Source organism: Canis lupus, chromosome 28, assembly GCF_003254725.2.
Source record: "Canis lupus dingo isolate Sandy chromosome 28, ASM325472v2, whole genome shotgun sequence".
Taxonomy (NCBI): Eukaryota; Metazoa; Chordata; class Mammalia; order Carnivora; family Canidae; genus Canis; species Canis lupus.
In genome coordinates, this window is record NC_064270.1 from 28,037,066 (window position 1) to 28,052,381 (window position 15,316).

The following is a 15,316-nucleotide window of genomic DNA, read 5'->3' on the forward strand; positions in this document are numbered from 1 at the left end:
ATGAACAAGAATTGTGAATAAAATTGTTTAAAGTTGCAGTTTTTATGTGATGTTTCAAAAATGGAATAACATCTCAGTATTTTTACAAAAATAAAACTAATCACAAATCTAATCTCCATTCTCTTAGTTGATGATCTAAATAATTGGTATCATCCTTCTCTCATGTTAACGCCTAGACTTACAAATATGTTTGAATAATATAAATTGTTTAATATGATAGTATGTTTCTCCACTGCCCATGCACACTTTTGTTGTGATTTTGCTAATTCTTGAGTTCTCTAGGAACTGCAAATAAGACACAGCTAAAAGAAAAAAAAAAAGATGGGCACCTGGGTGGCTCAGTGGGTTAAGTGGCCGGCTCTTAGTTTCGGCTCAGGTCACTGTCTCAGGGCTGCAATCTGTGCAAAGTCTGCTTGTGCCTTTCCCTTTGCCATCCTCCTCCTCTCCCTCTTTCCCTCTCTTCAGTCTCTCTCTCTCTAAAATAAGTAAATAAAATCTTTAAAAAAAACAAAGAAAGAAAGATACTCATTGTTAAAAGGAATGACCCTGTACTATACAAAAATCTACTTAATTCATGCTAAGAGGAAGAAATCGACAAGTTAATTAATCTGCCTTTCTGTTGCTGAGGGCTCCTACCACTTCAGTCCTCTCCTTTGGCTGAAGCAGTATCCATTTCTGCTGCTGGCAGCAGCAACTTAAAACCTTCATGGCATTTGGACCCAGTTGCCTTTGTTTTGAGGACAAAGGCAAAATTGTAAAAAAAACTTTCCCACAGACCTGTACAGAATTGATCCTGAGGATGGATATCTACAATTAGGGATAGTGATATACTTGTGTTGAGCACCAGGCCCCAAGTGACAGAGTCACATATATGCTCGTGTGTGTGTGTGTGTGTGTGTGTGTGTGTGTGTGTGAAACAATGTGGGGTCCTCTGGGGCAGAGGCCTCTTCTCCTGCCCAGGTCTAAAAATGGTATGAAAAGGAATTCCTTGGATGGTTGACTGATAGGTCATTTGGGGTTCCCAAAGAATCCCTCAGATGAATGGTGCCTTAGAAGGCCATCTTGAGCCAAGGACAGATATAACACCTCTTGCCTATCCTGGCCCTTCTTGCCCACCACACCTGAGAAGAGTGGGATTCTTCAGTTAGGCATTCCCAATATGACTTGGCACTCCGTGTACTCTTGCTAGGCAGCAGTACAGCCTCAATTGTTGAGTAACAAAATACTTAGGAATCAAATGTTTTGGGGTGCCTGGGTGGCTCAGTTGGTTGAGCATCCAACTCTTGGTTTTGGCTCAGATGATGATCTCAGGGTTGTGAGATGGAGCCCTGTATCTGGCTCCATGCTCAGCAGGGAGTCTGCTTGGGATTCTCTCTCTCTCTCTCTAAAATAAATAAATAAATCATAAAAAACAAAATAAAATGTTTTAATTATTTCCTGATTGATAGCTGAGTTTCACACAAAAACTTTGACGAGTAACTATAGGGGACAAGGGCATGGTGACCCAAAATGTGATACTTTTGCATACTGACTATTTTAAAAAAAATTTTATTAAAGACTTATTTGAGAGAGAGAGAGAAAGAGAGAGCACGCACAACATGAACAGGCGCTGGGGTGGTGTTAGGCAGAGGGAGAAGCAGACTCCTGGCTGAACGGGAGCCCAATTCTGGGCTCGATCCCAGGACCCCAGGATCACTACCTGAACCCAAGGCAGACAGTTAACCAACTGAACCACCCAGGCGCCCCATATACTGATTATTTTACATAAAAGTTACTTAAGAGGCAGCCTGTGTAAGGACACTCAGACCTACCTCTATCCCACTGAAAGCAGGAAATAAATTTCCCCTGTGAAAGGTCCCCTCCCTGCAAATGGGAGGTAAAGAGCCATCCTGATCACCAGAGATAGGGAATTTAGAGCTGAGAAGACTATATAAACAAACTTTGTTACTTTTCACTAATTTACTACCCCAGCCCAAATTCCGTTTAAAATTCCTTACTAATTGCAGCTCCGGAAGTATTCTTTGTCCTGTCAGTTCCTCACAGAGATATTATCTCTTTGTCTGAAAAGTAAAAAAAAACTGCTTTGTGTTGGTCATTTCTTTAGGTCTCAATTTTGTTATTGGGCCTCCATGCACTTGGAATGAAACTTTTTTCTCCTGTTAATGTTTAATGTAAATTTAATCCTTAATTGGGCTGGAAGAGCATGAAGGGTAGAAGAAGAATTTTTCTTCCTCTAGCAAATCAAAACAGAACTAATGAGTGGATAAGATACTGATCTACAAAACATGACATCACTATTTTTTTTTCAAGTCAGGAAAATATTGCCAAGAGGTATTGCTCATAAGTGCCCATTAAGAGTCTTTTAAAATAAAGATACTCTTTCTTAGTAGGCACCCTACTCTAGAATAAGCTTTCAAATAAAAACAGAAGTAAGCATAGAATTCCCATTTTACAGGAAGGAAATGGAGGTCCAGAAAGGCTAAGCATCTTGCACAAAGTCACACAGCTACTAAGTGGCAGCGGTAGTATTCCAAGCCAGGTTCATCTCTGTCCAGATTCTGACCTGGTGACCACCATGCCATATTGGTCACCTCACACCCAGAAGAACCAAATAATCAACATCAGCAAGAGAAATTCAGGAGGGCCCCTCCTGACCAAGCACCATTCTTCAGCTTACTCTTCAGGTTCCTCCCAAAGACAAGTTTTATTATGACTGCCCAACAGTTAAGGATGTGTTAGAGTGTTAGGTTGTAAGATGTGAAGCAACACCTGCTGACTTATATTTTCCTATTGGGTAACACCTGACCACTGAACTCTGAAGTACCTTTTCCCTCCAATTACAGAATGTTGACTTATCTTACTTTGGAAGACCAACAAAATTTATAAGGTCACTACAAGTTGAAAAAGTGCCAACGGGGCCTTGTGTAGTAAGATGAGGAAACATATTATAGTGCTATGAAGATGTTTACAATACGTTTGTGTTTTGCCAATATCATTATGATTAACGAGATTTTAATGGCTTGATGGAGATATTTTCCACATACCCTAAAATTCACCTGTCGAAAGTGTATGGCTGATTAGTTTTAATATATTCAGAGTTGGGTTACCATTGCAGCAATATAATTTTAGGACATTCCAATACCCTAAAACGAAACCCCATACCCATTACCAATTATTCCCCATTTCCTCCCATCTCTGCCCTAGACAAGTATTAATTAATCCCTTTCTGTTTTTATGTATTTGCTTAATCTCAGTATTTCAAGCAAAATGAATCATATGTGGTTTTTGTTGTTGTTGTTGTTACTGGCTTCTTGCACTCGGCATGATGTTTTCCAGGTTCACCTATGTTATGGCTCAGTACTCTATTCCTTTTTTATGGTCAAATAATATCCTGTTATATGGATATACACTTTGTTTTATGCATTTATCCACTGTTAGACCTTTAGATCTATTTCACTTTTTGGTATGATGAATAATGCTGCTATGAACATTTGTGTACAAGTTTTTGTGTGAGCATATGCTTCCATTTCTCTTAGATATATGCCTAAGAGTTCAATAGCTGGGTCATATTCTATGTTTAACCTTTTGAGGAATGGCTAGACTCTTTGTAAAGCAATTGCGCCATTTTACATTCCCAACAGCAGTGTATGAGGGTTCCAATTTCTCTACCTGTTCACCATTACTTGTCTTGATTTTAGTCATCCTAATGGGTGTGAAGTAGTATCTCATTATGGTCCTTTTTTAAAAAAAGATTTGTTTATTTATTTATTCATGATAGACATAGAGAGAGAGAGAGGCAGAGACACAGGAGGAGGGAGAAGCAGGCTCCATGCCGGGAGCCCAACGCGGGACTCGATCCCGGGACTCCAAGATCGCGCCCTGGGCCAAAGGCAGGCGCTAAACGGCTGAGCAACCTCATTATGGTTCTTATGTGCATTTCCTTAATGTCTAATGATGATCTTCTTTGGAGAAATGTCAATTCAATTTTTTTTGCCTATTTTTAAATTGGGCTACTTATCTTTTTTTTTTTATTATTAAGTTGTAAGAGTTCTTTATATATTCTGGATACCAGTCTTTTCCCCAGATATATGATTTGCAAATATTTTTTCTCTCATTCTCTGAGTTTTCTTTTCACTTTCTTGATGGTGTCCTTTGAACCACAAAAGTTTCTAATTCTGGTGAAGTTGAATTTGTCCATTTTTTGTTGTTGTTGCTTATGCTTTTGATATCATATATAAAAAATCATTCCCTATCCCAAGGTCATGAAGATTTAGTCCTATGTTTTCTTCTAGGAATTTTGTAATTTTAACTCTTATATTTAGGTCTACAATCCATCTTGAGTTAATTTTTGGAGAAGGTGTGAGGTAGTTGTCCAATTTCATTCTTTTGCATGTAGATATGAGTTGTCCCAGACCATTTGTTGGAAAGACTATCCTTTCCCCACAAAACTGTCCTGTATTCTTTTTAAAAAAATCAATTGACCATAAATGTGGAAGTTTATTTCTGGATGTTAAATTCTATTCTATTGATCTATATGTCTATTCTTATGCAAGTACCACCCTGTCTTGATTGCTGTAGTTTTGCTGATTTTGAAATCGGGAAGTGTGAGTCCTCCAGTTAACTGATCTCTTTCAAGATCATTTTGACTATTCTGGGTCCTTTGTTTTTTCATGTGAATTTAGGATCAGCTTGTCAATTTCTGCCAAGAAGGCAACTGGGATTTTGATAGGGATTGCATTTTGGGAGAATTGCCATCTTAACAGTGTTAAATGGATATGGTACATCTTCCCATTTATTTAGATTTTCTTTGATTTCTTTCAATAATGCTCTGTTTTCCAATGTGCCTATATTGTACTTTCCTGTTCAATTTATTCCTAAGTATTTCATTCTTTTTGTGTTATTATAAATGGGATTGTTTTCTTTATTTCATTTTCAGTTTGTTCTTGCTAGTGTACAGAGATACAACTAATTTTTGTATATTGATCTTGTATCCTACCATATTGCTGAATTTGATCATTAATTCAAATGTGGTCTTTAGTGGATTCCTTCTTCTTTTCTTTTTTTTTAAAGATTTGATTTATTTGACAGAGAGAGAGAGCACAAGCAGGGAGAGGAGCAGAGGGAGAGTGAGAAACAGACTCTTCATTGAGCAGGGAGAGCCTAATGTGGGACTTGATCCCAGGACTCTGGGATCATGACCTGAGCTGAGAGCAGATGCTTAACCAACTGAGCCACCCATGTGCCCTGTATTCCTTCTCATTTTGTATGTACACAATCATGCCATCTGCAGATATATTTTACTTCTTTTCTATCTCAATTCCTTTTTTGTTTTTGTTTTTGTTGTCTAATTGGCTAAGCTGGAATATCTAGTACTGTGTTGAATAGACATGGCAAGGGCAGACACCTTTTTTTTCTCCCTAATCTTAGGAGGAAAGCATTTAGTCTTTCCTCATGAAGTATATTACTTGTGGGTCTTTGGTAGATGCCCTTTATCAGACTAAGAAAGTTATTTTCTATTCCTAGTAGTATATTGATACTTTTAGTATTTACTTCCATATTTCTAAGAATATGCTTATATTGCTACTTTAATTTTTTTTTTCAGTTTTAGGCATTATCTATTAAGGTCTTCATATAGAAGAAGATTTCACACTTTTCTTCTCCCACAGTCCTTTTCACACACTAAAATTATAATCTACTTTGGTTAGGTCAATATTCAGCTTTAATATTAATGAGATCATATATAATTTTTTTGAGTGGACTCATACAGTAAAAAACTTTTTATATTCATTGGGAGTAACTCTTTTGTTTTATCGTTTCCTTAGTTTCCTAGGTATTTAATACTCATTCAACCCATATCTCTCTGCCAGTTATGTCCACTGCCTCTCAGTACATTCATTCACATCACCTTCTTGAAAATATCCCATCAGAGCCTTCTGATGGGCTCTGATCAGAACTAGTCATCCTCTACATCCAGTCCATAGTGTCACCCAGGGTCTCCCTCAACCACCATCTTGGATTGCCTTCACCTTTCTCCTACTTTGGATCTCCTTTTTCTTATCTTTTAGGTCTTCCTCTCTACTCCCTCATTTTGATGAAGCACATTTTCTAGGACCTTCCAAAGAAATGTGTGGGTTATAAAATTTTGAGAATTCCCATATATGAAAATGTCTACATTTTTGTCCTCATATTTGATTAATATTTTGACTGAGTAGAGAAATAATTTTCCTTCAGAATTTTGAAGACGTTGCTCCACCACTTTATAGCGTTGTTATTGGGAAGTTTGAAGCTATTTTTATTGTTTCTTTGTGTGTGACCTGTTTTTGCCCCTGAGAGCCTATAGGATCTTCTCTCTGTTCCTGGAGTTCTGAAATGTTACACTAATGTGCTCAGTAAGAGTCATTTTCACCCTTTGTGCTCAGTATTCATAGGCTTTCTTTTTTAATTTTTTTTTTAATTTATTTATGATAGTTACAGAGAGAGAGAGAGGGAGGCAGAGACACAGGCAGAGGGAGAAGCAGGCTCCATGCACCGGGAGCCTGATGTGGGATTCGATCCCGGGTCTCCGGGATCACGCCCTGGGCCAAAGGCAGGCGCCAAACCGCTGCCCCACCCAGGGATCCCTATTCATAGGCTTTCAACCAAAAGCATATCTTATGTATGATTGCTTCCTTCCCTTAAGTTTCTTGGTTTCTCTTCCTGGAACTCTTGTTATTCAGAAATTGGAGTTCCTTGTTTGCTCTACTAATTTTCTCCCCCTTTCTCTTTAACTTTTTAGTTCTTTTTGCTTTTTCCCCCTAGGAGTGCTTCTCAACTTTATCTTCCAACCTTTCTGCTGAGTTCTTAATTTCTGACTCAATGCTCTTAATTTCTCAGAGATATTTTCCCCCCGTTCTTTGAATGCTTCTTCTCTCCCATTTTAATAGAATTCAGCTTTTATATCACGGATGCAATGTTTTCTTGCTCTCTGAGATAGGGTCATTTTTGAAGTTGTCTTCTCTTTTCATAGTTTCCTCTAGGTTGCTTTTTTTCTTTATTATTCTTTGTTTTAGGTCCTACTTTTATATTAAAGCCTTTTCTCAGCAGTGGTAATCCTTGGTTGTCTGCACATATTTAAGAGAGGCAGGGAAAAAAAGTTAATGAGATCTTTGAGTGTGCTGGGGGCCTTGTAGATTTTGAGCTATGCTATAGGATTATCTGAATCAGCCATTCTTAGGGTAATTGCTTATGTTGTTTCTTTTTGTTTTCATTTCTTTCTTTTTCTTTTTTTTTTTGTATATTTTTTTATTGGAGTTCGATTTGCCAACATATAGCATAACACCCAGTGCTCATCCTGTCAAGGGCCCCCCTCAGTGCCTGTCACTCAGTCACCCCAACCCCCTGCCCACCTCCCCTTCCACTACTCCATGTTCGTTTCCCAGAGTTAGGAGTCTCTCATGTTCTATCTCCCTCTCTGATATTTACCATTAATTTTGTCTCCTTTCCCCTTTAATTCCTTTCACGATTTTTTATATTCCTCATATGAGTTAAACCATGTGATGATTGTCCTTCTCCAATTGACTTATTTCACTCAGCATAATACCCTCCAGTTCCATCCACGTCGAAGCAAATGGTGGGTATTCGTCGTTTCTGATGGCTGAGTCATATTCCGTTGTATATATATACCACATCTTCTTTATCCCTTCATCTTTCGATGGACAGCGAGACTCCTTCCACAGTTTGGCTACTGTGGACATTGCTGCTCTGGAAAACTGTGTCCTCAAAGAGTTGGATGTTTGGATGTTCTTCAAAGAGTTAAAAATAGAGCTACCCTACAACTGAGCAATTGCACTGCTGGGGATTTACCCCAAAGATACAGATGCAGTGAAATGGCAGGACACCTGCACCCAATGTTCATTTCTTTCTTTTTCTGAGAGAGAGAGAGAGAGAGAGAGAGAGAGAACACATGAACTGGGGCTGGGGACAGGAGCAGAGTGAAAGGGAAAGAGAAAGAATCCTAAGCAGGTTCCATGCCCAGCACAGAGCCTGACATGGGGCTTGATCTCACAACCCTGAGATCATGACCTGAGCTGAAACCAAGAGTCAGATACCCAATGAACTGAGTCACTCAGGTGCCCCGCTTATGTTGTTTCCTTAGACATTTTGTCTGGGGTGAGTCAGATTCCTCAGAGAATACTCTGATTTTCCTGCCTTGGAGGTAAAGACCAGAATGTCAGGGTTCTGGGAGCTGAATGAGGGCAGAAATCAGGGGCAATCTCATAAATTGGTATGCACACATTTATTAGTATTCTGTGTTTTTACTACAGCACTCCTGCCCTCTGCTATGTTTTACTTTTTCAAATACTATACCTCCAGCCTTCTGCCAGCATGGATTGGGAGGCAGTTGGCAGTAACGTGGAGTGGTAGCAGAATCTAACTATCTCTCAAACAGCTTTCAACTAGTCCCTCTAATGTTTTAAAAAAAGATTTTATTTATTTATTTATTTATTTATTTATTTATTTATTTATTTATTTATGAGAGACACAGACTGAGAGGCAGAGGGAGAAGCAGGCTCCTTACAGGGAGCCTGATGCAGGACTTGATCCCAGGACCTGGGGATCATGACCTGAACCAAAGGTGGATGCTCAACCATTGATTGAACATTAATTTCCCACCTTTAGTCTCATTTCTGGTGCCATTGGTGCCACCATTTGCTGAGTCTTTTGAATTTTGTACATATATTCCGTTCTATGGTTGGCTCATACCTTTTCCCACTGCCAGTTTGAGACTTGGCACAGTCTGTTAAGTCAGCTGACACTCATCTGTCTGCTTTCCAGAATTTTTATGTTGTCTCCCAGCCTACTCTCCCTGTCCTTGTGGGTTTAGGTCTTACAAATTAATTCCCTTAACAAAGTTTTAAATGAGGTTTGGAAAGGAAGCAAATTAGATGCTTGGGGGTAAGTCCACTATCTGTGGACCTGGGAATCTGACAACTATTTATTTTTCAAACACCGAATGAAAAGTGAATAAGAGTAATGGAGGCTTATCTTCTCGTCATACTCCTTCTTTTCTTCGGATTTCATTACTCTGCTGCCTCCCAACTTATGTCTTAAATCTTTATTCTTGGTTTTCTTTGCTGCCTCCTCTTCCTCTCTCTGTGTCCTCTAAATGACAAGGACCTTCAGATTTTGGTCCTCAGTACTCATCTCGGGCCTTTCCGTCCTTCAGGGTTTCCAAAGCTATCATCTCTAGCTAGTCTTCCAACACCATGCTTTCTGAGCTGCTCCCTGACCCCATCACTGTGTCTCATCTCCCTGATTGTTTCCTTCATGGCCCTCATCACTTTCTGAAATGATTTATCAACTTATTTATTCTCCATGTCTTCTACCAGAATGCAAACTTAGTCCATGAGGGCAGGAACTGCTTCTGTCTTGTTCACTGCTGCAAAAAGCAGTATCTACCAGATATATAATAGGTACTCAATAACATTATCTGAATCAATGAGTGAAAGATCTGGGCTCTTCCTATATTTCTTCACCTTCATCTTTACATGTCTTCCCTCTCTGTTCCTATACTCATCATGCCTAACCATTAGCAGTCTCCTGAACACTAAGACTTTATATTACAGGGCCTTTGCATAAGCAGTTCTTTCATAATGGAGTGCCCTTGCCTTCCTGCTAGACTCGTCCTTTATTTCTGAAGACTCTCTATCTCCTCCCTAGGCATTCTGACATCCCGTCCTTTGGACCTCAGTGTTCTTAGTACTTACTTCTGTCCTTGACTCTGTCACTCCACAGTGTCAATTAGCCAATATGCCTGTCACTCCAACTAGACTATGCTTCTCGAGGGCAGGGACTCTATCTTAGTTCTTGTTTGATTTTTAAAACTCCAGACACAGGAATTCAAAGTGTGTTGAATGACTGATTTACATGCATTTGGTATATGTGAACTCCTGTGGGTAGAAAGGCACACTCCAAATTTTACAACCGTTAACCCTGAAAGGTACACCTGCAGGCATGCTTTTCCTAACTAAACAGGAGCTTTGACAGTTGTTGGATTCATTGACAAGTATTGGTTTATTAAGAGCCTTGTCAGGTTTATACAGACATATTTAAAGGAAGTCCATTTGAGGGCCTGAATGCATTGATCAAATAAACCGATGGTTGTCAAAACTCCTCTTTTCCTGGAACTCTATAGGAATTGACCTAGACGCTCATTCAGCCCCCAGGAAATTCTGTTCTCATTTGTGCTAAAGCCTTTTTCCTCAAACCACACTTGGACTCATTACATCCTCTAATACCTTTAGATCAATAGGTGCAAGATACTCATATGTTTCAGATGTTTTTACCCTCACTGTCTCATTTCCTGTCTCAGACCAAAATATCTTTGGACTGAAGACAATTCATGAGCTGGCTGAAAACATCAATCCTGCCCTGTTTAGACCACGTGTCTTTTTACAGTTGTTCCCCTCAGAGTGAGAGTAATTAAGACTCTAGACTGATGAGTATATGGTTCTTGCCACAGAATTGCTTAGCTAGGCTGACCTTTCTTTTTCCATGTTCTTCAGTTACCTCAAAGTTTTATGGGGGTGGGGGTCCGGGTGGATCCCTTTCTTAAAGCAGAGAAGGCAAATTGTGTGTGACCAAGACCAGTTTCCCACCATAACATTTTGTACTCCATTCACATATTCTAATGAACAAAACCAACATATACTTAGAAAGTAATGTGAAGGTTAGGAATCCTCTACTTTGAAACTGTTCCACATGCCTCTGCTTTGCAGAGGAGTCTTCAAAGGATTTCATATTTCTTTTAACCGCAAAGCCACTCCAAATGGTTGTGCAGAGCCCCCTTTGTTTCACAGTTCAGAGGTCATAAGAAAGCTTGAACAAACTGCACTCAGTTTGTGAAATGGAGAATTCTCATACTCTCTACATCAGTCATAAACATTTTAATGAAAGCATCCTTAACTGTTCATTCTACTGTCAAAACCACAAGGTTTCAGAAGACTTTAGAAGCAACAAAAATGAACAAAAAGGTTCACAGTGGAAAACCCTACTTGAAGAGAGGAGGAGAAAGACCTGAGTTGCACTCCATCCTGCTCTATTCTCCAACCAGTCACCTCTTCCTCCTCCCAAGGGGGCAGAGAGAAGCCAGCAGCCTTACTCTGATGAACTTTCTTTCACATGGAAATATAGAGAGAGTCACCATTTCCAAAGGGCTTTATCATCAAATAATTTCAGGAAACAATGGGCTGACCTCTGATGAACAAAATCAGTCTAATTTCCTCACTGTAGACCTGGAAACCTCTAATATACTCACGTGTGCTGTGATTCTCAATGGAAAACGTGGTGCGCAGACTTTTCTAAAGGCATTTGATCATGGAACACTTTCTTTCCAGACCCTCTTTTTTTTTAAATATTTTATTTATTTATTCATGAGACACACACACGCGCACACACACATACACACACACACACAGAGGGAGAGAGAGGGAGAGGGAGAGGCAGAGACACAGGCAGAAGGAGAAGCAGGCTCCATGCAGGGAGCCCAATGCGGGACTCGATCCTGGGACTCCAGGATCACACCCTAGGCCGAAGGCAGGCACTAAACCACTGAGCCACCCAGGGATCCCCTTTCCAGACCCTTTCTTTTCCTGGTTAGTGTTCCATGGGCACGCTTTGTAAAACTGCCTGACAGCTTTTACAAGAGTCTGATTCTGGGTTCGCACATTAGCTCATACTCCCTTATCCATACACGGGAACCCTTCTCTCAGAGAACAATCACTCCACAAGAAGGAGGGATGTTTGTGCTGCTCAGGGCATCTGGGGTTTCATTCAGGGAAGTGTTGCCATGCTGTTTGGCCAGAGCTAAGCCATATCCTTCAACGTAGCTTTACTAGGTAATATAGGTGATATTTTCTTTCTTTTTTTTAAAAAAAGATTTTATCTGAGAGAGAGAGAGAGAGAGAGCATGAGTGGGAGAAGCAGGCTCCCTACTGAGCAGGGAGCCCGAGGTGAGACTTGATCCCAGGACCCTGGATCATTGACTTGAGCCAAAGGCAGATACTTAACTGACTGAGCCACCCAGGTTCCCATAAAGGTGATATTTTCATTTCTATCTGTTGGAATCCTGTATCTCTCAATGTGTTCAAGACTCAGACAGAATTTCATTTTCTGGATTCATTAAAACCCTAACAAGACTCATTAAACTGGGGTCTCTCCAGACATAGTTTGAAAACCACTGCTGTAGGTTAACAGGGGACCATTGCAGAGTTGAAAGCAAAAGAAGAGCAAGATCAAATCAAGAGCTGATGGAGGCAGGGAAACCTGATGAGCCCAAGGAAGACATGCTGGGGACCTGACCCAGGGTAGTGATGATTAGGGGAGAGAGGAAGTCATGGAGGGTGTAGAAAGATGGGCAGGACTTGATGGCTGATGGCCCTGGGCAGAGGGGAGCTGAGGATGACATCTTCGTGGCCACCTTAAGTGACCGTGTAGATGGAGCTGAATGAAGAGCAATAACTGGGGCGGGGCGGGGGGGGGGGTCAATTGTGATCTTTAGCTGAGTTGCCTGTCCTCAACTTAGAGGAGAAGAGGAGGAATAAGAAGGAGGTCAACTCTGAGTCTCCGGTGAGGCTTTGGAAAGGAAATCCTTTCCTGGGATTGGGGCAGAAAAATGTGAAGACAAAACATGTGCCAAGAGAAGCCTCCTTTTTGGGTCTTGCCCTTGGATGCTTCTTCACTTCAGTTCCCACCCAGGCCCATAGCTGGGGAGGTGCTATTAGCAGCTTCACAAGCAAGAAGAGATTCTAGGGGTGCCTGGGTGGCTCAATAGGTTAAATACCTGCCTTCAGCTTAGGTCATGATCTCGGGGTCCTGGGTTCGAGCTGTGCATCAGGCCCTCTCTGTTTAGCGGGGACCCTGCTGCTCTCTCTCCCTCAGCCCCTCCCCCCAGTTTGTGTTGCCTCTCTCTCTCTCTCTTTCTCTCTGTCTCTTAAACGTAGGAATAAAATCTTTGAAAAATAAAAAAAGATATTCTAATTCAGGAAGTACTTTCTGATGCTATGTTTGTACCTGCCCCTCCAGTGTCTACCTGTATCCTCTTTCCTGAAGTTATTAGGAGCAGATCTGTAGGGGCTGATGCCTCTTGGCCCTGACAGGCAGGAACATCTGGGAACATGCTGTTCCACTGACTCAGCAGGTTATGTCCACAGGAAGCCCCAGCTAAGTGTGAGTAGCCTTCTTCTCATGTCTGCACTCTGTCTCTCACGGAGGAGCTATAAAAATCAAATGGGATGACAAATGTGAAGCAGTAAACACACTGCTTGGTAGAGAGTAGGTGATGCCTATGTTAAGTCCTCCTCTTCCTTCTGATACACACAGCCCTCAAGTGCTCCAGGTCACCACAAGTGTCATCTTACTGGTGAAAAACATTGGCTTGGTACCAGACCAACTCGGGTATGACTCCTGGGGTCTGCCCTCAGAGCACTGTTGTGAAGATTCAGTGTGATTCCCTATAAAGAACCAAGGACAGTGCCTGGTACCTAACAAGTGTTCAATAGATGACAGTAATCATTTATGTTATCATTATTTATATTAACTATGTTATCATTATTAAAGTCCAAAAAAGGCTAGAGAAGACAGTGACTTCAGAAGTGATGGACTAGGCTTAACTCCAAATATTCAAAACCAAAATGCTGTGAAACATTTTTCGCACACAAAAAAAATGTAAATTGCTTTTCCTTCACGTATCTATCCTTTAGGCTCTATAAATAGTTTGTGTTGTGGGCTCTACATCAGCTGGTCACTCACAATTTGCAAGGCTAATCAGGAATAGCTGGCAAACTTATCTTAGAGCTTAGCAAGCCACAGCTAGAGTGAGGTGAACGGTGGCCCCCTCAAAAGATATGTCCAAGTCCTAACTCCTGGTGCCTACAAATGTGACCACATTTAGAAAAAGGGTCTTTGCAGGTGGAATTAAGTTAAGGATCTTGGGATGAGATCATCCTGGATTAAACAAGTGTGCCCCAAATCCAACGACAATTGTCCTTAGGAGAAATGGAAGAGGAAAAGACACAGGGAGAAAGGAAGAAAACCGGGGAAAAGTGGAGGCAGAGGTTAGGAGGATACAGCTACAAGCCAAGGAATGTCAGGGGCCTCCAGAAGCTGGAGGAAGCAAAGATGCTTCCCTCTGGGCTTGGAGGGAGTGGGGCCCTGCTGACACCTTAGTTTTAGACTTTGGCTCCCAGGATTGTGTGAGAATAAATTTCTGTTGCTCTAAGCCACCCAGTTAGTGGTAATTTGTTCCAGCAGCCACAGAAGACGAACATAGAGAACAGAAATGCACTCAGGCTAACTTTGGCAACAGGAAAGAGGAGAGAGGGCATATTCCAGGGGGACACAAGTGCTATTGTGGGTCCCGAGGACATCAAGTTCAGGCTGGCCTCATGAGGAACAAGGACCAGAAGGCAGAAAGTTGGGAGTGGGGTGGCTGTCTTGTTTGTGGTCCTTGACCTCTCCTCTCCTGTCACTCTTGGCTCTCCGCCTGCAGGCTGCCTCTCTCTGGTTCTTCCGGCACATGGCCAAAATTGTCACTGTTAACCTGACCTGTCCTCACATCACATTTGAAGCACCTAATGGACCAATGGGTGGCTTTGTGGCTTGATTCTAAATTCCAGGGGGCAAGATCTCTCAGCCTGGGTCCAATCAGCTCTTGCCCAGGAGTGGGCTCTTATGTCTGAGGGCCTTCGTTTGAGGGTGAGGGGGCTGCTAGCAGATATCCTGGAAGGTTTTTATTTGAATGCCAAAGATAGTTTGAAGGTCACACAACCTCCATCCATCCGCCACCTTGATAGATCAGGGAGGTTCTGACCTTTCCAGATCTTCCTTTCTGCATTAGACAATGTCCTAAGCCTTTTAACCTTCTGTCTCCTCAGACCCCTCTCTCTGGTGTAACCACATCATATTACAGAAGGGAGAAAAGCAGGGGAAAAGCTGTCCATTAGATCCCCTTCCTGCTTGAAACATGAGGTTAATCTTCTGGAACAAAAGCATTATTGATTTTAATCTATTGTAGTCTTCTCCTGACACAATGAATGTGTGTTACTACTGGTGAAATATTTGGCTTGTTTTGGACTCAAATATCCAGTTTTAAAAATTCCTGCTTATTATTTTTCTCATGTTGCCTTCAAAAGCCTCCTCTAGGCTAAGTGGCACCGGAGACATTTGGAGGTTGAAGGACTTGGCCTAGAATGCTTTTGATCACCAAAGCAAAGCTTCAAACCAATCAGACCTCTGAGCCAGGCAGAAGTAAGGCATAACAGGAGAAACGGGTTCTGGG